This window comes from Ranitomeya variabilis, chromosome 1, assembly GCF_051348905.1.
Source record: "Ranitomeya variabilis isolate aRanVar5 chromosome 1, aRanVar5.hap1, whole genome shotgun sequence".
NCBI lineage: Eukaryota > Metazoa > Chordata > Amphibia > Anura > Dendrobatidae > Ranitomeya > Ranitomeya variabilis.
In genome coordinates this window covers 912,050,834-912,069,100 of record NC_135232.1, presented here as the reverse complement: position 1 = coordinate 912,069,100, position 18,267 = coordinate 912,050,834, and the positions used below count along the sequence as shown (strand labels likewise).

The 18,267-nt window shown below is 47.8% G+C and overlaps 52 pseudogenes; all 52 read left to right on the top strand.

Moving 5' to 3' along the window:
* Window positions 1-119: 119 nt before the first annotated feature.
* On the top strand, window positions 120-293 carry LOC143796536 (U2 spliceosomal RNA; annotated as a pseudogene).
* Window positions 294-469: 176 nt separating this feature from the next.
* On the top strand, window positions 470-643 carry LOC143796750 (U2 spliceosomal RNA; annotated as a pseudogene).
* A 176-nt stretch (window positions 644-819) lies between these two features.
* LOC143794132 (U2 spliceosomal RNA) lies at window positions 820-993 on the top strand (annotated as a pseudogene).
* A 176-nt stretch (window positions 994-1,169) lies between these two features.
* Window positions 1,170-1,343, top strand: LOC143795156 (U2 spliceosomal RNA; annotated as a pseudogene).
* A 176-nt stretch (window positions 1,344-1,519) lies between these two features.
* Window positions 1,520-1,693, top strand: LOC143795154 (U2 spliceosomal RNA; annotated as a pseudogene).
* A 176-nt stretch (window positions 1,694-1,869) lies between these two features.
* On the top strand, window positions 1,870-2,043 carry LOC143801466 (U2 spliceosomal RNA; annotated as a pseudogene).
* Window positions 2,044-2,219: 176 nt separating this feature from the next.
* Window positions 2,220-2,371, top strand: LOC143795595 (U2 spliceosomal RNA; annotated as a pseudogene).
* Window positions 2,372-2,569: 198 nt separating this feature from the next.
* LOC143796564 (U2 spliceosomal RNA) lies at window positions 2,570-2,743 on the top strand (annotated as a pseudogene).
* A 176-nt stretch (window positions 2,744-2,919) lies between these two features.
* Window positions 2,920-3,093, top strand: LOC143801465 (U2 spliceosomal RNA; annotated as a pseudogene).
* Window positions 3,094-3,269: 176 nt separating this feature from the next.
* On the top strand, window positions 3,270-3,421 carry LOC143794479 (U2 spliceosomal RNA; annotated as a pseudogene).
* Window positions 3,422-3,619: 198 nt separating this feature from the next.
* LOC143796110 (U2 spliceosomal RNA) lies at window positions 3,620-3,793 on the top strand (annotated as a pseudogene).
* Window positions 3,794-3,969: 176 nt separating this feature from the next.
* Window positions 3,970-4,143, top strand: LOC143796292 (U2 spliceosomal RNA; annotated as a pseudogene).
* Window positions 4,144-4,319: 176 nt separating this feature from the next.
* LOC143794129 (U2 spliceosomal RNA) lies at window positions 4,320-4,493 on the top strand (annotated as a pseudogene).
* Window positions 4,494-4,669: 176 nt separating this feature from the next.
* Window positions 4,670-4,843, top strand: LOC143796266 (U2 spliceosomal RNA; annotated as a pseudogene).
* Window positions 4,844-5,019: 176 nt separating this feature from the next.
* On the top strand, window positions 5,020-5,193 carry LOC143795997 (U2 spliceosomal RNA; annotated as a pseudogene).
* A 176-nt stretch (window positions 5,194-5,369) lies between these two features.
* Window positions 5,370-5,543, top strand: LOC143797211 (U2 spliceosomal RNA; annotated as a pseudogene).
* A 176-nt stretch (window positions 5,544-5,719) lies between these two features.
* On the top strand, window positions 5,720-5,893 carry LOC143794827 (U2 spliceosomal RNA; annotated as a pseudogene).
* A 176-nt stretch (window positions 5,894-6,069) lies between these two features.
* On the top strand, window positions 6,070-6,221 carry LOC143796066 (U2 spliceosomal RNA; annotated as a pseudogene).
* Window positions 6,222-6,419: 198 nt separating this feature from the next.
* Window positions 6,420-6,593, top strand: LOC143794295 (U2 spliceosomal RNA; annotated as a pseudogene).
* A 175-nt stretch (window positions 6,594-6,768) lies between these two features.
* On the top strand, window positions 6,769-6,942 carry LOC143794911 (U2 spliceosomal RNA; annotated as a pseudogene).
* Window positions 6,943-7,118: 176 nt separating this feature from the next.
* LOC143795152 (U2 spliceosomal RNA) lies at window positions 7,119-7,292 on the top strand (annotated as a pseudogene).
* A 176-nt stretch (window positions 7,293-7,468) lies between these two features.
* Window positions 7,469-7,642, top strand: LOC143796760 (U2 spliceosomal RNA; annotated as a pseudogene).
* A 176-nt stretch (window positions 7,643-7,818) lies between these two features.
* LOC143794826 (U2 spliceosomal RNA) lies at window positions 7,819-7,992 on the top strand (annotated as a pseudogene).
* Window positions 7,993-8,168: 176 nt separating this feature from the next.
* On the top strand, window positions 8,169-8,320 carry LOC143796041 (U2 spliceosomal RNA; annotated as a pseudogene).
* Window positions 8,321-8,518: 198 nt separating this feature from the next.
* On the top strand, window positions 8,519-8,692 carry LOC143801537 (U2 spliceosomal RNA; annotated as a pseudogene).
* A 175-nt stretch (window positions 8,693-8,867) lies between these two features.
* LOC143795151 (U2 spliceosomal RNA) lies at window positions 8,868-9,041 on the top strand (annotated as a pseudogene).
* A 176-nt stretch (window positions 9,042-9,217) lies between these two features.
* On the top strand, window positions 9,218-9,391 carry LOC143801464 (U2 spliceosomal RNA; annotated as a pseudogene).
* Window positions 9,392-9,567: 176 nt separating this feature from the next.
* Window positions 9,568-9,719, top strand: LOC143795594 (U2 spliceosomal RNA; annotated as a pseudogene).
* A 198-nt stretch (window positions 9,720-9,917) lies between these two features.
* LOC143796535 (U2 spliceosomal RNA) lies at window positions 9,918-10,091 on the top strand (annotated as a pseudogene).
* Window positions 10,092-10,267: 176 nt separating this feature from the next.
* LOC143795150 (U2 spliceosomal RNA) lies at window positions 10,268-10,441 on the top strand (annotated as a pseudogene).
* Window positions 10,442-10,617: 176 nt separating this feature from the next.
* On the top strand, window positions 10,618-10,791 carry LOC143795149 (U2 spliceosomal RNA; annotated as a pseudogene).
* Window positions 10,792-10,967: 176 nt separating this feature from the next.
* LOC143801463 (U2 spliceosomal RNA) lies at window positions 10,968-11,141 on the top strand (annotated as a pseudogene).
* Window positions 11,142-11,317: 176 nt separating this feature from the next.
* On the top strand, window positions 11,318-11,469 carry LOC143795593 (U2 spliceosomal RNA; annotated as a pseudogene).
* A 198-nt stretch (window positions 11,470-11,667) lies between these two features.
* LOC143794124 (U2 spliceosomal RNA) lies at window positions 11,668-11,840 on the top strand (annotated as a pseudogene).
* Window positions 11,841-12,016: 176 nt separating this feature from the next.
* Window positions 12,017-12,190, top strand: LOC143797147 (U2 spliceosomal RNA; annotated as a pseudogene).
* A 176-nt stretch (window positions 12,191-12,366) lies between these two features.
* On the top strand, window positions 12,367-12,540 carry LOC143794523 (U2 spliceosomal RNA; annotated as a pseudogene).
* Window positions 12,541-12,716: 176 nt separating this feature from the next.
* Window positions 12,717-12,890, top strand: LOC143796007 (U2 spliceosomal RNA; annotated as a pseudogene).
* A 176-nt stretch (window positions 12,891-13,066) lies between these two features.
* On the top strand, window positions 13,067-13,240 carry LOC143796616 (U2 spliceosomal RNA; annotated as a pseudogene).
* A 176-nt stretch (window positions 13,241-13,416) lies between these two features.
* On the top strand, window positions 13,417-13,590 carry LOC143801461 (U2 spliceosomal RNA; annotated as a pseudogene).
* A 176-nt stretch (window positions 13,591-13,766) lies between these two features.
* Window positions 13,767-13,918, top strand: LOC143794478 (U2 spliceosomal RNA; annotated as a pseudogene).
* A 198-nt stretch (window positions 13,919-14,116) lies between these two features.
* Window positions 14,117-14,290, top strand: LOC143796291 (U2 spliceosomal RNA; annotated as a pseudogene).
* Window positions 14,291-14,466: 176 nt separating this feature from the next.
* LOC143797032 (U2 spliceosomal RNA) lies at window positions 14,467-14,640 on the top strand (annotated as a pseudogene).
* Window positions 14,641-14,816: 176 nt separating this feature from the next.
* On the top strand, window positions 14,817-14,990 carry LOC143796979 (U2 spliceosomal RNA; annotated as a pseudogene).
* A 176-nt stretch (window positions 14,991-15,166) lies between these two features.
* On the top strand, window positions 15,167-15,340 carry LOC143795756 (U2 spliceosomal RNA; annotated as a pseudogene).
* A 176-nt stretch (window positions 15,341-15,516) lies between these two features.
* Window positions 15,517-15,690, top strand: LOC143794458 (U2 spliceosomal RNA; annotated as a pseudogene).
* Window positions 15,691-15,866: 176 nt separating this feature from the next.
* Window positions 15,867-16,040, top strand: LOC143794375 (U2 spliceosomal RNA; annotated as a pseudogene).
* A 176-nt stretch (window positions 16,041-16,216) lies between these two features.
* Window positions 16,217-16,390, top strand: LOC143796290 (U2 spliceosomal RNA; annotated as a pseudogene).
* Window positions 16,391-16,566: 176 nt separating this feature from the next.
* LOC143794861 (U2 spliceosomal RNA) lies at window positions 16,567-16,740 on the top strand (annotated as a pseudogene).
* Window positions 16,741-16,916: 176 nt separating this feature from the next.
* Window positions 16,917-17,090, top strand: LOC143797194 (U2 spliceosomal RNA; annotated as a pseudogene).
* A 176-nt stretch (window positions 17,091-17,266) lies between these two features.
* Window positions 17,267-17,440, top strand: LOC143794825 (U2 spliceosomal RNA; annotated as a pseudogene).
* A 176-nt stretch (window positions 17,441-17,616) lies between these two features.
* On the top strand, window positions 17,617-17,768 carry LOC143795797 (U2 spliceosomal RNA; annotated as a pseudogene).
* A 198-nt stretch (window positions 17,769-17,966) lies between these two features.
* Window positions 17,967-18,140, top strand: LOC143801536 (U2 spliceosomal RNA; annotated as a pseudogene).
* The last annotated feature ends 127 nt before the right edge of the window (window positions 18,141-18,267 follow it).

The following is an 18,267-nucleotide window of genomic DNA, read 5'->3' as shown; positions in this document are numbered from 1 at the left end:
TCGACAGAGCATCCAGAGTTTCTGGAAATGTCTTCCCTGCGGCTATCTTTTGCTACGTCTCCACAGTAAGTGTCGGTTGCAGGCCTTGGTGCGGCCCAAGTGGCAAACCATTTCTGATCATCTCTTCTCGGCCAAATGGCTCAAGATCAAGCGTAGTGTCTGTTCTTATTAGTTTAATAGCTGATACGTGCCCTATTTGGGGACCATATATTAAATGGATTTTTGGAACAGGGAGCTGGAAATGGAGCTTGCTTTGTCGCACGGAACCTTCACGGGGGTGGAGGGTGTGGTTATGCAGATTCAAAACGCGTTGCGCACAGCTTGAACACATGCACACCGCAGAACTGTCATCGACAGATCATCCAGAGTTTCTGGAAATGTCTTCCCTGCGGCAATCTTTTGCTACGTCTCCACAGTGGGTGTCGGTTGTAGGCCTTGGTGCGGCCCAAGTGGCAAACCATTTCTGATCATCTCTTCTCGGCCAAATGGCTCAAGATCAAGCGTAGTGTCTGTTCTTATTAGTTTAATATCTGATACATCCCTTATTTGGGGACCATATATTAAATGGATTTTTGGAACAGGGAGCTGGAAATGGAGCTTGCTTTGTCACACGGAACCTTCACGGGGATGGAGGGTGTGGTTATGCAGATTCAAAACGCGTTGCGCACAGCTTGAACACATGCACACCGCAGAACTATGATTGACAGATCATCCAGAGTTTCTGGAAATGTCTTCCCTGCGGCAATCTTTTGCTACGTCTCCACAGTGGGTGTCGGTTGTAGGCCTTGGTGCGTCCCAAGTGGCAAACCATTTCTGATCATCTCTTCTTGGCCAAATGGCTCAAGATCAAGCGTAGTGTCTGTTCTTATTAGTTTAATATCTGATACGTCCCCTATTTGGGGACAATATATTAAATGGATTTTTGGAACAGGGAGCTGGAAATGGAGCTTGCTTTGTCGCACGGAACCTTCACGGGGGTGGAGGGTGTGGTTATGCAGATTCAAAACGCGTTGCGCACAGCTTGAACACATGCACACCGCAGAACTGTCATCGACAGATCATCCAGAGTTTCTGGAAATGTCTTCCCTGCGGCAATCTTTTGCTACGTCTCCACAGTGGGTGTCGGTTGTAGGCCTTGGTGCGGCCCAAGTGGCAAACCATTTCTGATCATCTCTTCTCGGCCAAATGGCTCAAGATCAAGCGTAGTGTCTGTTCTTATTAGTTTAATATCTGATACGTCCCCTATTTGGGGACCATATATTAAATGGATTTTTGGAACAGGGAGCTGGAAATGGAGCTTGCTTTGTCACACGGAACCTTCACGGGGATGGAGGGTGTGGTTATGCAGATTCAAAATGCGTTGCGCACAGCTTGAACACATGCACACCGCAGAACTGTCATCGACAGAGCATCCAGAGTTTCTGGAAATGTCTTCCCTGCGGCAATCTTTTGCTACGTCTCCACAGTGGGTGTCGGTTGTAGGCCTTGGTGCGGCCCAAGTGGCAAACCATTTCTGATCATCTCTTCTCGGCCAAATGGCTCAAGATCAAGCGTAGTGTCTGTTCTTATTAGTTTAATATCTGATACGTCCCCTATTTGGGGACCATATATTAAATGGATTTTTGGAACAGGGAGCTGGAAATGGAGCTTGCTTTGTCACACGGAACCTTCACGGGGATGGAGGGTGTGGTTATGCAGATTCAAAATGCGTTGCGCACAGCTTGAACACATGCACACCGCAGAACTGTCATCGACAGAGCATCCAGAGTTTCTGGAAATGTCTTCCCTGCGGCAATCTTTTGCTACGTCTCCACAGTGGGTGTCGGTTGTAGGCCTTGGTGCGGCCCAAGTGGCAAACCATTTCTGATCATCTCTTCTCGGCCAAATGGCTCAAGATCAAGCGTAGTGTCTGTTCTTATTAGTTTAATATCTGATACGTCCCCTATTTGGGGACCATATATTAAATGGATTTTTGGAACAGGGAGCTGGAAATGGAGCTTGCTCTGTCACTCGGAACCTTCACGGGGATGGAGGGTGTGGTTATGCAGATTCAAAACGCGTTGCGCACAGCTTGAACACATGCACACCGCAGAACTGTCATCGACAGAGCATCCAGAGTTTCTGGAAATGTCTTCCCTGCGGCAATCTTTTGCTACGTCTCCACAGTGGGTGTCGGTTGTAGGCCTTGGTGCGGCCCAAGTGGCAAACCATTTCTGATCATCTCTTCTCGGCCAAATGGCTCAAGATCAAGCGTAGTGTCTGTTCTTATTAGTTTAATACCTGATACGTCCCCTATTTGGGGACCATATATTAAATGGATTTTTGGAACAGGGAGCTGGAAATGGAGCTTGCTCTGTCACATGGAACCTTCACGGGGATGGAGGGTGTGGTTATGCAGATTCAAAACGCGTTGCGCACAGCTTGAACACATGCACACCGCAGAACTATGATTGACAGATCATCCAGAGTTTCTGGAAATGTCTTCCCTGCGGCAATCTTTTGCTACGTCTCCACAGTGGGTGTCGGTTGTAGGCCTTGGTGCGGCCCAAGTGGCAAACCATTTCTGATCATCTCTTCTCGGCCAAATGGCTCAAGATCAAGCGTAGTGTCTGTTTTTATTAGTTTAATATCTGATACGTCCCCTATTTGGGGACCATATATTAAATGGATTTTTGGAACAGGGAGCTGGAAATGGAGCTTGCTTTGTCACACGGAACCTTCACGGGGATGGAGGGTGTGGTTATGCAGATTCAAAATGCGTTGCGCACAGCTTGAACACATGCACACCGCAGAACTGTCATCGACAGAGCATCCAGAGTTTCTGGAAATGTCTTCCCTGCGGCAATCTTTTGCTACGTCTCCACAGTGGGTGTCGGTTGTAGGCCTTGGTGCGGCCCAAGTGGCAAACCATTTCTGATCATCTCTTCTCGGCCAAATGGCTCAAGATCAAGCGTAGTGTCTGTTCTTATTAGTTTAATATCTGATACGTCCCCTATTTGGGGACCATATATTAAATGGATTTTTGGAACAGGGAGCTGGAAATGGAGCTTGCTCTGTCACTCGGAACCTTCACGGGGATGGAGGGTGTGGTTATGCAGATTCAAAACGCGTTGCGCACAGCTTGAACACATGCACACCGCAGAACTGTCATCGACAGAGCATCCAGAGTTTCTGGAAATGTCTTCCCTGCGGCAATCTTTTGCTACGTCTCCACAGTGGGTGTCGGTTGTAGGCCTTGGTGCGGCCCAAGTGGCAAACCATTTCTGATCATCTCTTCTCGGCCAAATGGCTCAAGATCAAGCGTAGTGTCTGTTCTTATTAGTTTAATATCTGATACGTCCCCTATTTGGGGACCATATATTAAATGGATTTTTGGAACAGGGAGCTGGAAATGGAGCTTGCTCTGTCACATGGAACCTTCACGGGGATGGAGGGTGTGGTTATGCAGATTCAAAACGCGTTGCGCACAGCTTGAACACATGCACACCGCAGAACTGTCATCGACAGAGCATCCAGAGTTTCTGGAAATGTCTTCCCTGCGGCTATCTTTTGCTACATCTCCACAGTAAGTGTCGGTTGCAGGCCTTGGTGCGGCCCAAGTGGCAAACCATTTCTGATCATCTCTTCTCGGCCAAATGGCTCAAGATCAAGCGTAGTGTTTGTTCTTATTAGTTTAATAGCTGATACGTCCCCTATTTGGGGACCATATATTAAATGGATTTTTGGAACAGGGAGCTGGAAATGGAGCTTGCTTTGTCGCACGGAACCTTCACGGGGGTGGAGGGTGTGGTTATGCAGATTCAAAACACGTTGCGCACAGCTTGAACACATGCACACCGCAGAACTGTCATCGACAGATCATCCAGAGTTTCTGGAAATGTCTTCCCTGCGGCAATATTTTGCTACGTCTCCACAGTGGGTGTCGGTTGTAGGCCTTGGTGCGGCCCAAGTGGCAAACCATTTCTGATCATCTCTTCTCGGCCAAATGGCTCAAGATCAAGCGTAGTGTCTGTTCTTATTAGTTTAATATCTGATACATCCCCTATTTGGGGACCATATATTAAATGGATTTTTGGAACAGGGAGCTGGAAATGGAGCTTGCTTTGTCACACGGAACCTTCACGGGGATGGAGGGTGTGGTTATGCAGATTCAAAACGCGTTGCGCACAGCTTGAACACATGCACACCGCAGAACTATGATTGACAGATCATCCAGAGTTTCTGGAAATGTCTTCCCTGCGGCAATCTTTTGCTACGTCTCCACAGTGGGTGTCGGTTGTAGGCCTTGGTGCGGCCCAAGTGGCAAACCATTTCTGATCATCTCTTCTTGGCCAAATGGCTCAAGATCAAGCGTAGTGTCTGTTCTTATTAGTTTAATATCTGATACGTCCCCTATTTGGGGACAATATATTAAATGGATTTTTGGAACAGGGAGCTGGAAATGGAGCTTGCTTTGTCGCACGGAACCTTCACGGGGGTGGAGGGTGTGGTTATGCAGATTCAAAACGCGTTGCGCACAGCTTGAACACATGCACACCGCAGAACTGTCATCGACAGATCATCCAGAGTTTCTGGAAATGTCTTCCCAGCGGCAATCTTTTGCTACGTCTCCACAGTGGGTGTCGGTTGTAGGCCTTGGTGCGGCCCAAGTGGCAAACCATTTCTGATCATCTCTTCTCGGCCAAATGGCTCAAGATCAAGCGTAGTGTCTGTTCTTATTAGTTTAATATCTGATACATCCCCTATTTGGGGACCATATATTAAATGGATTTTTGGAACAGGGAGCTGGAAATGGAGCTTGCTTTGTCACACGGAACCTTCACGGGGATGGAGGGTGTGGTTATGCAGATTGAAAACGCGTTGCGCACAGCTTGAACACATGCACACCGCAGAACTATGATTGACAGATCATCCAGAGTTTCTGGAAATGTCTTCCCTGCGGCAATCTTTTGCTACGTCTCCACAGTGGGTGTCGGTTGTAGGCCTTGGTGCGGCCCAAGTGGCAAACCATTTCTGATCATGTCTTCTCGGCCAAATGGCTCAAGATCAAGCGTAGTGTCTGTTCTTATTAGTTTAATAGCTGATACGTCCCCTATTTGGGGACAATATATTAAATGGATTTTTGGAACAGGGAGCTGGAAATGGAGCTTGCTTTGTCACACGGAACCTTCACGGGGATGGAGGGTGTGGTTATGCAGATTCAAAACGCATTGCGCACAGCTTGAACACATGCACACCGCAGAACTGTCGTCGACAGAGCATCCAGAGTTTCTGGAAATGTCTTCCCTGCGGCAATCTTTTGCTACATCTCCACAGTGGGTGTCGGTTGTAGGCCTTGGTGCGGCCCAAGTGGCAAACCATTTTTGATCATCTCTTCTCGGCCAAATGGCTCAAGATGAAGCATAGTGTCTGTTCTTATTAGTTTAATATCTGATACGTCCCCTATTTGGGGACCATATATTAAATGGATTTTTGGAACAGGGAGCTGGAAATGGAGCTTGCTTTGTCACACGGAACCTTCACGGGGATGGAGGGTGTGGTTATGCAGATTCAAAACGCATTGTGCACAGCTTGAACACATGCACACCGCAGAACTGTAATCGATAGAGCATCCAGAGTTTCTGGAAATGTCTTTCCTGCGGCAATCTTTTGCTACGTCTCCACAGTGGGTGTCGGTTGTAGGCCTTGGTGCGGCCCAAGTGGCAAACCATTTCTGATCATCTCTTCTCGGCCAAATGGCTCAAGATCAAGCGTAGTGTCTGTTCTTATTAGTTTAATATCTGATACGTCCCCTATTTGGGGACCATATATTAAATGGATTTTTGGAACTGGGAGCTGGAAATGGAGCTTGCTTTGTCACACGGAACCTTCACGGGGATGGAGGGTGTGGTTATGCAGATTCAAAACGCGTTGCGCACAGCTTGAACACATGCACACCGCAGAACTGTCATCGACAGAGCATCCAGAGTTTCTGGAAATGTCTTCCCTGCGGCAATCTTTTGCTATGTCTCCACAGTGGATGTCGGTTGTAGGCCTTGGTGCGGCCCAAGTGGCAAACCATTTCTGATCATCTCTTCTCGGCCAAATGGCTCAAGATCAAGCGTAGTGTCTGTTCTTATTAGTTTAATATCTGATACGTCCCCTATTTGGGGACCATACATTAAATGGATTTTTGGAACAGGGAGCTGGAAATGGAGCTTGCTTTGTCACACGGAACCTTCACGGGGATGAAGGGTGTGGTTATGCAGATTCAAAACGCGTTGCGCACAGCTTGAACACATGCACACCGCAGAACTGTCATCGACAGAGCATCCAGAGTTTCTGGAAATGTCTTCCCTGCGGCAATCTTTTGCTACGTCTCCACAGTGGGTGTCGGTTGTAGGCCTTGGTGCGGCCCAAGTGGCAAACCATTTCTGATCATCTCTTCTCGGCCAAATGGCTCAAGATCAAGTGTAGTGTCTGTTCTTATTAGTTTAATATCTGATACATCCCCTATTTGGGGACCATATATTAAATGGATTTTTGGAACAGGGAGCTGGAAATGGAGCTTGCTTTGTCGCACGGAACCTTCACGGGGATGGAGGGTGTGGTTATGCAGATTCAAAACGCGTTGCGCACAGCTTGAACACATGCACACCGCAGAACTGTCATCGATAGAGCATCCAGAGTTTCTGGAAATGTCTTCCCTGCGGCAATCTTTTGCTACATCTCACAGTGGATGTCGGTTGTAGGCGTTGGTGTGGCCCAAGTGGCAAACCATTTCTGATCATCTCTTCTCGGCCAAATGGCTCAAGATCAAGCGTAGTGTCTGTTCTTATTAGTTTAATATCTGATACGTCCCCTATTTGGGGACCATATATTAAATGGATTTTTGGAACAGGGAGCTGGAAATGGAGCTTGCTTTGTCACACGGAACCTTCACGGGGATGGAGGGTGTGGTTATGCAGATTGGAAACGCGTTGCGCACAGCTTGAACACATGCACACCGCAGAACTGTCATCGACAGAGCATCCAGAGTTTCTGGAAATGTCTTCCCTGCGGCAATCTTTTGCTACGTCTCCACAGTTGGTGTCGGTTGTAGGCCTTGGTGCGGCCCAAGTGGCAAACCATTTCTGATCATCTCTTCTCGGCCAAATGGCTCAAGATCAAGCGTAGTGTCTGTTCTTATTAGTTTAATATCTGATACGTCCCCTATTTGGGGACCATATATTAAATGGATTTTTGGAACAGGGAGCTGGAAATGGAGCTTGCTTTGTCACACGGAACCTTCACGGGGATGGAGGGTGTGGTTATGCAGATTCAAAATGCGTTGCGCACAGCTTGAACACATGCACACCGCAGAACTGTCATCGACAGAGCATCCAGAGTTTCTGGAAATGTCTTCCCTGCGGCAATCTTTTGCTACGTCTCCACAGTGGGTGTCGGTTGTAGGCCTTGGTGCGGCCCAAGTGGCAAACCATTTTTGATCATCTCTTCTCGGCCAAATGGCTCAAGATGAAGCGTAGTGTCTGTTCTTATTAGTTTAATATCTGATACGTCCCCTATTTGGGGACCATATATTAAATGTATTTTTGGAACAGGGAGCTGGAAATGGAGCTTGCTTTGTCACACGGAACCTTCACGGGGATGGAGGGTGTGGTTATGCAGATTCAAAACGCATTGTGCACAGCTTGAACACATGCACACCGCAGAACTGTCATCGATAGAGCATCCAGAGTTTCTGGAAATGTCTTTCCTGCGGCAATCTTTTGCTAAATCTCCACAGTGGGTGTCGGTTGTAGGCCTTGGTGCGGCCCAAGTGACAAACCATTTCTGATCATCTCTTCTCGGCCAAATGGCTCAAGATCAAGCGTAGTGTCTGTTCTTATTAGTTTAATATCTGATACGTCCCCTATTTGGGGACCATATATTAAATGGATTTTTGGAACTGGGAGCTGGAAATGGAGCTTGCTTTGTCACACGGAACCTTCACGGGGATGGAGGGTGTGGTTATGCAGATTCAAAACGCGTTGCGCACAGCTTGAACACATGCACACCGCAGAACTGTCATCGACAGAGCATCCAGAGTTTCTGGAAATGTCTTCCCTGCGGCAATCTTTTGCTACGTCTCCACAGTGGATGTCGGTTGTAGGCCTTGGTGCGGCCCAAGTGGCAAACCATTTCTGATCATCTCTTCTCGGCCAAATGGCTCAAGATCAAGCGTAGTGTCTGTTCTTATTAGTTTAATATCTGATACGTCCCCTATTTGGGGACCATACATTAAATGGATTTTTGGAACAGGGAGCTGGAAATGGAGCTTGCTTTGTCACACGGAACCTTCACGGGGATGAAGGGTGTGGTTATGCAGATTCAAAATGCGTTGCGCACAGCTTGAACACATGCACACCGCAGAACTGTCATCGACAGAGCATCCAGAGTTTCTGGAAATGTCTTCCCTGCGGCAATCTTTTGCTACGTCTCCACAGTGGGTGTCGGTTGTAGGCCTTGGTGCGGCCCAAGTGGCAAACCATTTCTGATCATCTCTTCTCGGCCAAATGGCTCAAGATCAAGTGTAGTGTCTGTTCTTATTAGTTTAATATCTGATACGTCCCCTATTTGGGGACCATATATTAAATGGATTTTTGGAACAGGGAGCTGGAAATGGAGCTTGCTTTGTCGCACGGAACCTTCACGGGGATGGAGGGTGTGGTTATGCAGATTCAAAACGCGTTGCACACAGCTTGAACACATGCACACCGCAGAACTGTCATCGATAGAGCATCCAGAGTTTCTGGAAATGTCTTCCCTGCGGCAATCTTTTGCTACGTCTCACAGTGGATGTCGGTTGTAGGCCTTGGTGTGGCCCAAGTGGCAAACCATTTCTGATCATCTCTTCTCGGCCAAATGGCTCAAGATCAAGCGTAGTGTCTGTTCTTATTAGTTTAATATCTGATACGTCCCCTATTTGGGGACCATATATTAAATGGATTTTTGGAACAGGGAGCTGGAAATGGAGCTTGCTTTGTCACACGGAACCTTCACGGGGATGGAGGGTGTGGTTATGCAGATTCAAAACGCGTTGCGCACAGCTTGAACACATGCACACCGCAGAACTGTCATCGACAGAGCATCCAAAGTTTCTGGAAATGTCTTCCCTGCGGCAATCTTTTGCTACGTCTCCACAGTGGGTGTCGGTTGTAGGCCTTGGTGCGGCCCAAGTGGCAAACCATTTCTGATCATCTCTTCTCGGCCAAATGGCTCAAGATCAAGCGTAGTGTCTGTTCTTATTAGTTTAATATCTGATACGTCCCCTATTTGGGGACCATATATTAAATGGATTTTTGGAACAGGGAGCTGGAAATGGAGCTTGCTCTGTCACTCGGAACCTTCACGGGGATGGAGGGTGTGGTTATGCAGATTCAAAACGCGTTGCGCACAGCTTGAACACATGCACACCGCAGAACTGTCATCGACAGAGCATCCAGAGTTTCTGGAAATGTCTTCCCTGCGGCAATCTTTTGCTACGTCTCCACAGTGGGTGTCGGTTGTAGGCCTTGGTGCGGCCCAAGTGGCAAACCATTTCTGATCATCTCTTCTCGGCCAAATGGCTCAAGATCAAGCGTAGTGTCTGTTCTTATTAGTTTAATACCTGATACGTCCCCTATTTGGGGACCATATATTAAATGGATTTTTGGAACAGGGAGCTGGAAATGGAGCTTGCTCTGTCACATGGAACCTTCACGGGGATGGAGGGTGTGGTTATGCAGATTCAAAACGCGTTGCGCACAGCTTGAACACATGCACACCGCAGAACTGTCATCGACAGAGCATCCAGAGTTTCTGGAAATGTCTTCCCTGCGGCTATCTTTTGCTACGTCTCCACAGTAAGTGTCGGTTGCAGGCCTTGGTGCGGCCCAAGTGGCAAACCATTTCTGATCATCTCTTCTCGGCCAAATGGCTCAAGATCAAGCGTAGTGTCTGTTCTTATTAGTTTAATAGCTGATACGTGCCCTATTTGGGGACCATATATTAAATGGATTTTTGGAACAGGGAGCTGGAAATGGAGCTTGCTTTGTCGCACGGAACCTTCACGGGGGTGGAGGGTGTGGTTATGCAGATTCAAAACGCGTTGCGCACAGCTTGAACACATGCACACCGCAGAACTGTCATCGACAGATCATCCAGAGTTTCTGGAAATGTCTTCCCTGCGGCAATCTTTTGCTACGTCTCCACAGTGGGTGTCGGTTGTAGGCCTTGGTGCGGCCCAAGTGGCAAACCATTTCTGATCATCTCTTCTCGGCCAAATGGCTCAAGATCAAGCGTAGTGTCTGTTCTTATTAGTTTAATATCTGATACGTCCCCTATTTGGGGACCATATATTAAATGGATTTTTGGAACAGGGAGCTGGAAATGGAGCTTGCTTTGTCACACGGAACCTTCACGGGGATGGAGGGTGTGGTTATGCAGATTCAAAATGCGTTGCGCACAGCTTGAACACATGCACACCGCAGAACTGTCATCGACAGAGCATCCAGAGTTTCTGGAAATGTCTTCCCTGCGGCAATCTTTTGCTACGTCTCCACAGTGGGTGTCGGTTGTAGGCCTTGGTGCGGCCCAAGTGGCAAACCATTTCTGATCATCTCTTCTCGGCCAAATGGCTCAAGATCAAGCGTAGTGTCTGTTCTTATTAGTTTAATATCTGATACGTCCCCTATTTGGGGACCATATATTAAATGGATTTTTGGAACAGGGAGCTGGAAATGGAGCTTGCTTTGTCACACGGAACCTTCACGGGGATGGAGGGTGTGGTTATGCAGATTCAAAATGCGTTGCGCACAGCTTGAACACATGCACACCGCAGAACTGTCATCGACAGAGCATCCAGAGTTTCGGGAAATGTCTTCCCTGCGGCAATCTTTTGCTACGTCTCCACAGTGGGTGTCGGTTGTAGGCCTTGGTGCGGCCCAAGTGGCAAACCATTTCTGATCATCTCTTCTCGGCCAAATGGCTCAAGATCAAGCGTAGTGTCTGTTCTTATTAGTTTAATATCTGATACGTCCCCTATTTGGGGACCATATATTAAATGGATTTTTGGAACAGGGAGCTGGAAATGGAGCTTGCTCTGTCACTCGGAACCTTCACGGGGATGGAGGGTGTGGTTATGCAGATTCAAAACGCGTTGCACACAGCTTGAACACATGCACACCGCAGAACTGTCATCGACAGAGCATCCAGAGTTTCTGGAAATGTCTTCCCTGCGGCAATCTTTTGCTACGTCTCCACAGTGGGTGTCGGTTGTAGGCCTTGGTGCGGCCCAAGTGGCAAACCATTTCTGATCATCTCTTCTCGGCCAAATGGCTCAAGATCAAGCGTAGTGTCTGTTCTTATTAGTTTAATACCTGATACGTCCCCTATTTGGGGACCATATATTAAATGGATTTTTGGAACAGGGAGCTGGAAATGGAGCTTGCTCTGTCACATGGAACCTTCACGGGGATGGAGGGTGTGGTTATGCAGATTCAAAACGCGTTGCGCACAGCTTGAACACATGCACACCGCAGAACTATGATTGACAGATCATCCAGAGTTTCTGGAAATGTCTTCCCTGCGGCAATCTTTTGCTACGTCTCCACAGTGGGTGTCGGTTGTAGGCCTTGGTGCGGCCCAAGTGGCAAACCATTTCTGATCATCTCTTCTTGGCCAAATGGCTCAAGATCAAGCGTAGTGTCTGTTCTTATTAGTTTAATATCTGATACGTCCCCTATTTGGGGACAATATATTAAATGGATTTTTGGAACAGGGAGCTGGAAATGGAGCTTGCTTTGTCGCACGGAACCTTCACGGGGTGGAGGGTGTGGTTATGCAGATTCAAAACGCGTTGCGCACAGCTTGAACACATGCACACCACAGAACTGTCATCGACAGATCATCCAGAGTTTCTGGAAATGTCTTCCCTGCGGCAATCTTTTGCTACGTCTCCACAGTGGGTGTCGGTTGTAGGCCTTGGTGCGGCCCAAGTGGCAAACCATTTCTGATCATCTCTTCTCGGCCAAATGGCTCAAGATCAAGCGTAGTGTCTGTTCTTATTAGTTTAATATCTGATACATCCCCTATTTGGGAACCATATATTAAATGGATTTTTGGAACAGGGAGCTGGAAGTGGAGCTTGCTTTGTCACACGGAACCTTCACGGGGATGGAGGGTGTGGTTATGCAGATTCAAAACGCGTTGCGCACAGCTTGAACACATGCACACCGCAGAACTATGATTGACAGATCATCCAGAGTTTCTGGAAATGTCTTCCCTGCGGCAATCTTTTGCTACGTCTCCACAGTGGGTGTCGGTTGTAGGCCTTGGTGCGGCCCAAGTGGCAAACCATTTCTGATCATCTCTTCTTGGCCAAATGGCTCAAGATCAAGCGTAGTGTCTGTTCTTATTAGTTTAATATCTGATACGTCCCCTATTTGGGGACAATATATTAAATGGATTTTTGGAACAGGGAGCTGGAAATGGAGCTTGCTTTGTCACACGGAACCTTCACGGGGATGGAGGGTGTGGTTATGCAGATTCAAAACGCGTTGCGCACAGTTTGAACACATGCACACCGCAGAACTGTCATCGACAGAGCATCCAGAGTTTCTGGAAATGTCTTCCCTGCGGCAATCTTTTGCTACGTCTCCACAGTGGATGTCGGTTGTAGGCCTTGGTGCAGCCCAAGTGGCAAACCATTTCTGATCATCTCTTCTCGGCCAAATGGCTCAAGATCAAGCGTAGTGTCTGTTCTTATTAGTTTAATATCTGATACGTCCCCTATTTGGGGACCATACATTAAATGGATTTTTGGAACAGGGAGCTGGAAATGGAGCTTGCTTTGTCACACGGAACCTTCACGGGGATGGAGGGTGTGGTTATGCAGATTCAAAACGCGTTGCGCACAGCTTGAACACATGCACACCGCAGAACTGTCATCGACAGAGCATCCAGAGTTTCTGGAAATGTCTTCCCTGCGGCAATATTTTGCTACGTCTCCACAGTTGGTGTCGGTTGTAGGCCTTGGTGCGGCCCAAGTGGCAAACCATTTCTGATCATCTCTTCTCGGCCAAATGGCTCAAGATCAAGCGTAGTGTCTGTTTTTATTAGTTTAATATCTGATACGTCCCCTATTTGGGGACCATATATTAAATGGATTTTTGGAACAGGGAGCTGGAAATGGAGCTTGCTTTGTCACACGGAACTTTCACGGGGATGGAGGGTGTGGTTATGCAGATTCAAAATGCGTTGCGCACAGCTTGAACACATGCACACCGCAGAACTGTCATCGACAGAGCATCCAGAGTTTCTGGAAATGTCTTCCCTGCGGCAATCTTTTGCTACGTCTCCACAGTGGGTGTCGGTTGTAGGCCTTGGTGCGGCCCAAGTGGCAAACCATTTCTGATCATCTCTTCTCGGCCAAATGGCTCAAGATCAAGCGTAGTGTCTGTTCTTATTAGTTTAATATCTGATACGTCCCCTATTTGGGGACCATATATTAAATGGATTTTTGGAACAGGGAGCTGGAAATGGAGCTTGCTCTGTCACTCGGAACCTTCACGGGGATGGAGGGTGTGGTTATGCAGATTCAAAACGCGTTGCGCACAGCTTGAACACATGCACACCGCAGAACTGTCATCGACAGAGCATCCAGAGTTTCTGGAAATGTCTTCCCTGCGGCAATCTTTTGCTACGTCTCCACAGTGGGTGTCGGTTGTAGGCCTTGGTGCGGCCCAAGTGGCAAACCATTTCTGATCATCTCTTCTCGGCCAAATGGCTCAAGATCAAGCGTAGTGTCTGTTCTTATTAGTTTAATATCTGATACGTCCCCTATTTGGGGACCATATATTAAATGGATTTTTGGAACAGGGAGCTGGAAATGGAGCTTGCTCTGTCACATGGAACCTTCACGGGGATGGAGGGTGTGGTTATGCAGATTCAAAACGCGTTGCGCACAGCTTGAACACATGCACACCGCAGAACTGTCATCGACAGAGCATCCAGAGTTTCTGGAAATGTCTTCCCTGCGGCTATCTTTTGCTACGTCTCCACAGTAAGTGTCGGTTGCAGGCCTTGGTGCGGCCCAAGTGGCAAACCATTTCTGATCATCTCTTCTCGGCCAAATGGCTCAAGATCAAGCGTAGTGTCTGTTCTTATTAGTTTAATATCTGATACATCCCCTATTTGGGGACCATATATTAAATGGATTTTTGGAACAGGGAGCTGGAAATGGAGCTTGCTTTGTCACACGGAACCTTCACGGGGATGGAGGGTGTGGTTATGCAGATTCAAAACGCGTTGCGCACAGTTTGAACACATGCACACCGCAGAACTATGATTGACAGATCATCCAGAGTTTCTGGAAATGTCTTCCCTGCGGCAATCTTTTGCTACGTCTCCACAGTGGGTGTCGGTTGTAGGCCTTGGTGTGGCCCAAGTGGCAAACCATTTCTGATCATCTCTTCTCAGCCAAATGGCTCAAAATCAAGCGTAGTGTCTGTTCTTATTAGTTTAATATCTGATACGTCCCCTATTTGGGGACCATATATTAAATAAATTTTTGGAACAGGGAGCTGGAAATGGAGCTTGCTTTGTCACACGGAACCTTCACGGGGATGGAGGGTGTGGTTATGCAGATTCAAAACGCGTTGCGCACAGCTTGAACACATGCACACCGCAGAACTGTCATCGACAGAGCATCCAGAGTTTCTGGAAATGTCTTCCCTGCGGCAATCTTTTGCTACATCTCCACAGTTGGTGTCGGTTGTAGGCCTTGGTGCGGCCCAAGTGGCAAACCATTTCTGATCATCTCTTCTCGGCCAAATGGCTCAAGATCAAGCGTAGTGTCTGTTCTAATTAGTTTAATATCTGATACGTCCCCTATTTGGGGACCATATATTAAATGGATTTTTGGAACAGGGAGCTGGAAATGGAGCTTGCTTTGTCACACGGAACCTTCACGGGGATGGAGGGTGTGGTTATGCAGATTCAAAATGCGTTGCGCACAGCTTGAACACATGCACACCGCAGAACTGTCATCGACAGAGCATCCAGAGTTTCTGGAAATGTCTTCCCTGCGGCAATCTTTTGCTACGTCTCCACAGTGGGTGTCGGTTGTAGGCCTTGGTGCGGCCCAAGTGGCAAACCATTTCTGATCATCTCTTCTCGGCCAAATGGCTCAAGATCAAGCGTAGTGTCTGTTCTTAGTAGTTTAATATCTGATACGTCCCCTATTTGGGGACCATATATTAAATGGATTTTTGGAACAGGGAGCTGGAAATGGAGCTTGCTCTGTCACTCGGAACCTTCACGGGGATGGAGGGTGTGGTTATGCAGATTCAAAACGCGTTGCGCACAGCTTGAACACATGCACACCGCAGAACTGTCGTCGACAGAGCATCCAGAGTTTCTGGAAATGTCTTCCCTGCGGCAATCTTTTGCTACGTCTCCACAGTGGGTGTCGGTTGTAGGCCTTGGTGCGGCCCAAGTGGCAAACCATTTCTGATCATCTCTTCTCGGCCAAATGGCTCAAGATCAAGCGTAGTGTCTGTTCTTATTAGTTTAATATCTGATACGTCCCCTATTTGGGGACCATATATTAAATGGATTTTTGGACCAGGGAGCTGGAAATGGAGCTTGCTCTGTCACACGGAACCTTCACGGGGATGGAGGGTGTGGTTATGCAGATTCAAAACGCGTTGCGCACAGCTTGAACACATGCACACCGCAGAACTGTCATCGACAGAGCATCCAGAGTTTCTGGAAATGTCTTCCCTGCGGCTATCTTTTGCTACGTCTCCACAGTAAGTGTCGGTTGCAGGCCTTGGTGCGGCCCAAGTGGCAAACCACTTCTGATCATCTCTTCTCGGCCAAATGGCTCAAGATCAAGCGTAGTGTCTGTTCTTATTAGTTTAATAGCTGATACGTCCCCTATTTGGGGACCATATATTAAATGGATTTTTGGAACAGGGAGCTGGAAATGGAGCTTGCTTTGTCGCACGGAACCTTCACGGGGGTGGAGGGTGTGGTTATGCAGATTCAAAACGCGTTGCGCACAGCTTGAACACATGCACACCGCAGAACTGTCATCGACAGATCATCCAGAGTTTCTGGAAATGTCTTCCCTGTGGCAATCTTTTGCTACGTCTCCACAGTGGGTGTCGGTTGTAGGCCTTGGTGCGGCCCAAGTGGCAAACCATTTCTGATCATCTCTTCTCGGCCAAATGGCTCAAGATCAAGCGTAGTGTCTGTTCTTATTAGTTTAATATCTGATACATCCCCTATTTGGGGACCATATATTAAATGGATTTTTGGAACAGGGAGCTGGAAATGGAGCTTGCTTTGTCACACGGAACCTTCACGGGGATGGAGGGTGTGGTTATGCAGATTCAAAACGCGTTGCGCACAGCTTGAACACATGCACACCGCAGAACTATCATTGACAGATCATCCAGAGTTTCTGGAAATGTCTTCCCTGCGGCAATCTTTTGCTACATCTCCACAGTGGGTGTCGGTTGTAGGCCTTGGTGCGGCCCAAGTGGCAAACCATTTCTGATCATCTCTTCCTGGCCAAATGGCTCAAGATCAAGTGTAGTGTCTGTTCTTATTAGTTTAATATCTGATACGTCCCCTATTTGGGGACAATATATTAAATGGATTTTTGGAACAGGGAGCTGGAAATGGAGCTTGCTTTGTCACACGGAACCTTCACGGGGATGGAGGGTGTGGTTATGCAGATTCAAAACGCGTTGCGCACAGCTTGAACACATGCACACCGCAGAACTGTCATCGACAGAGCATCCAGAGTTTCTGGAAATGTCTTCCCTGCGGCAATCTTTTGCTACGTCTCCACAGTGGGTGTCGGTTGTAGGCCTTGGTGCGGCCCAAGTGGCAAACCATTTTTGATCATCTCTTCTCGGCCAAATGGCTCAAGATGAAGCGTAGTGTCTGTTCTTATTAGTTTAATATCTGATACGTCCCTTATTTGGGGACCATATATTAAATGGATTTTTGGAACAGGGAGCTGGAAATGGAGCTTGCTTTGTCACACGGAACCTTCACGGGGATGGAGGGTGTGGTTATGCAGATTCAAAACGCATTGTGCACAGCTTGAACACATGCACACCGCAGAACTGTCATCGATAGAGCATCCAGAGTTTCTGGAAATGTCTTTCCTGCGGCAATCTTTTGCTACGTCTCCACAGTGGGTGTCGGTTGTAGGCCTTGGTGCGGCCCAAGTGGCAAACCATTTCTGATCATCTCTTCTCGGCCAAATGGCTCAAGATCAAGCGTAGTGTCTGTTCTTATTAGTTTAATATCTGATACGTCCCCTATTTGGGGACCATATATTAAATGGATTTTTGGAACTGGGAGCTGGAAATGGAGCTTGCTTTGTCACACGGAACCTTCACGGGGATGGAGGGTGTGGTTATGCAGATTCAAAACGCGTTGCGCACAGCTTGAACACATGCACACCGCAGAACTGTCATCGACAGAGCATCCAGAGTTTCTGGAAATGTCTTCCCTGCGGCAATCTTTTGCTACGTCTCCACAGTGGATGTCGGTTGTAGGCCTTGGTGCGGCCCAAGTGGCAAACCATTTCTGATCATTTCTTCTCGGCCAAATGGCTCAAGATCAAGCGTAGTGTCTGTTCTTATTAGTTTAATATCTGATACGTCCCCTATTTGGGGACCATATATTAAATGGATTTTTGGAACAGGGAGCTGGAAATGGAGCTTGCTTTGTCACACGGAACCTTCACGGGGATGAAGGGTGTGGTTATGCAGATTCAAAACGCGTTGCGCACAGCTTGAACACATGCACACCGCAGAACTGTCATCGACAGAGCATCCAGAGTTTCTGGAAATGTCTTCCCTGCGGCAATCTTTTGCTACGTCTCCACAGTGGGTGTCGGTTGTAGGCCTTGGTGCGGCCCAAGTGGCAAACCATTTCTGATCATCTCTTCTCGGCCAAATGGCTCAAGATCAAGTGTAGTGTCTGTTCTTATTAGTTTAATATCTGATACGTCCCCTATTTGGGGACCATATATTAAATGGATTTTTGGAACAGGGAGCTGGAAATGGAGCTTGCTTTGTCGCACGGAACCTTCACGGGGATGGAGGGTGTGGTTATGCAGATTCAAAACGCGTTGCGCACAGCTTGAACACATGCACACCGCAGAACTGTCATCGATAGAGCATCCAGAGTTTCTGGAAATGTCTTCCCTGCGGCAATCTTTTGCTACGTCTCACAGTGGAT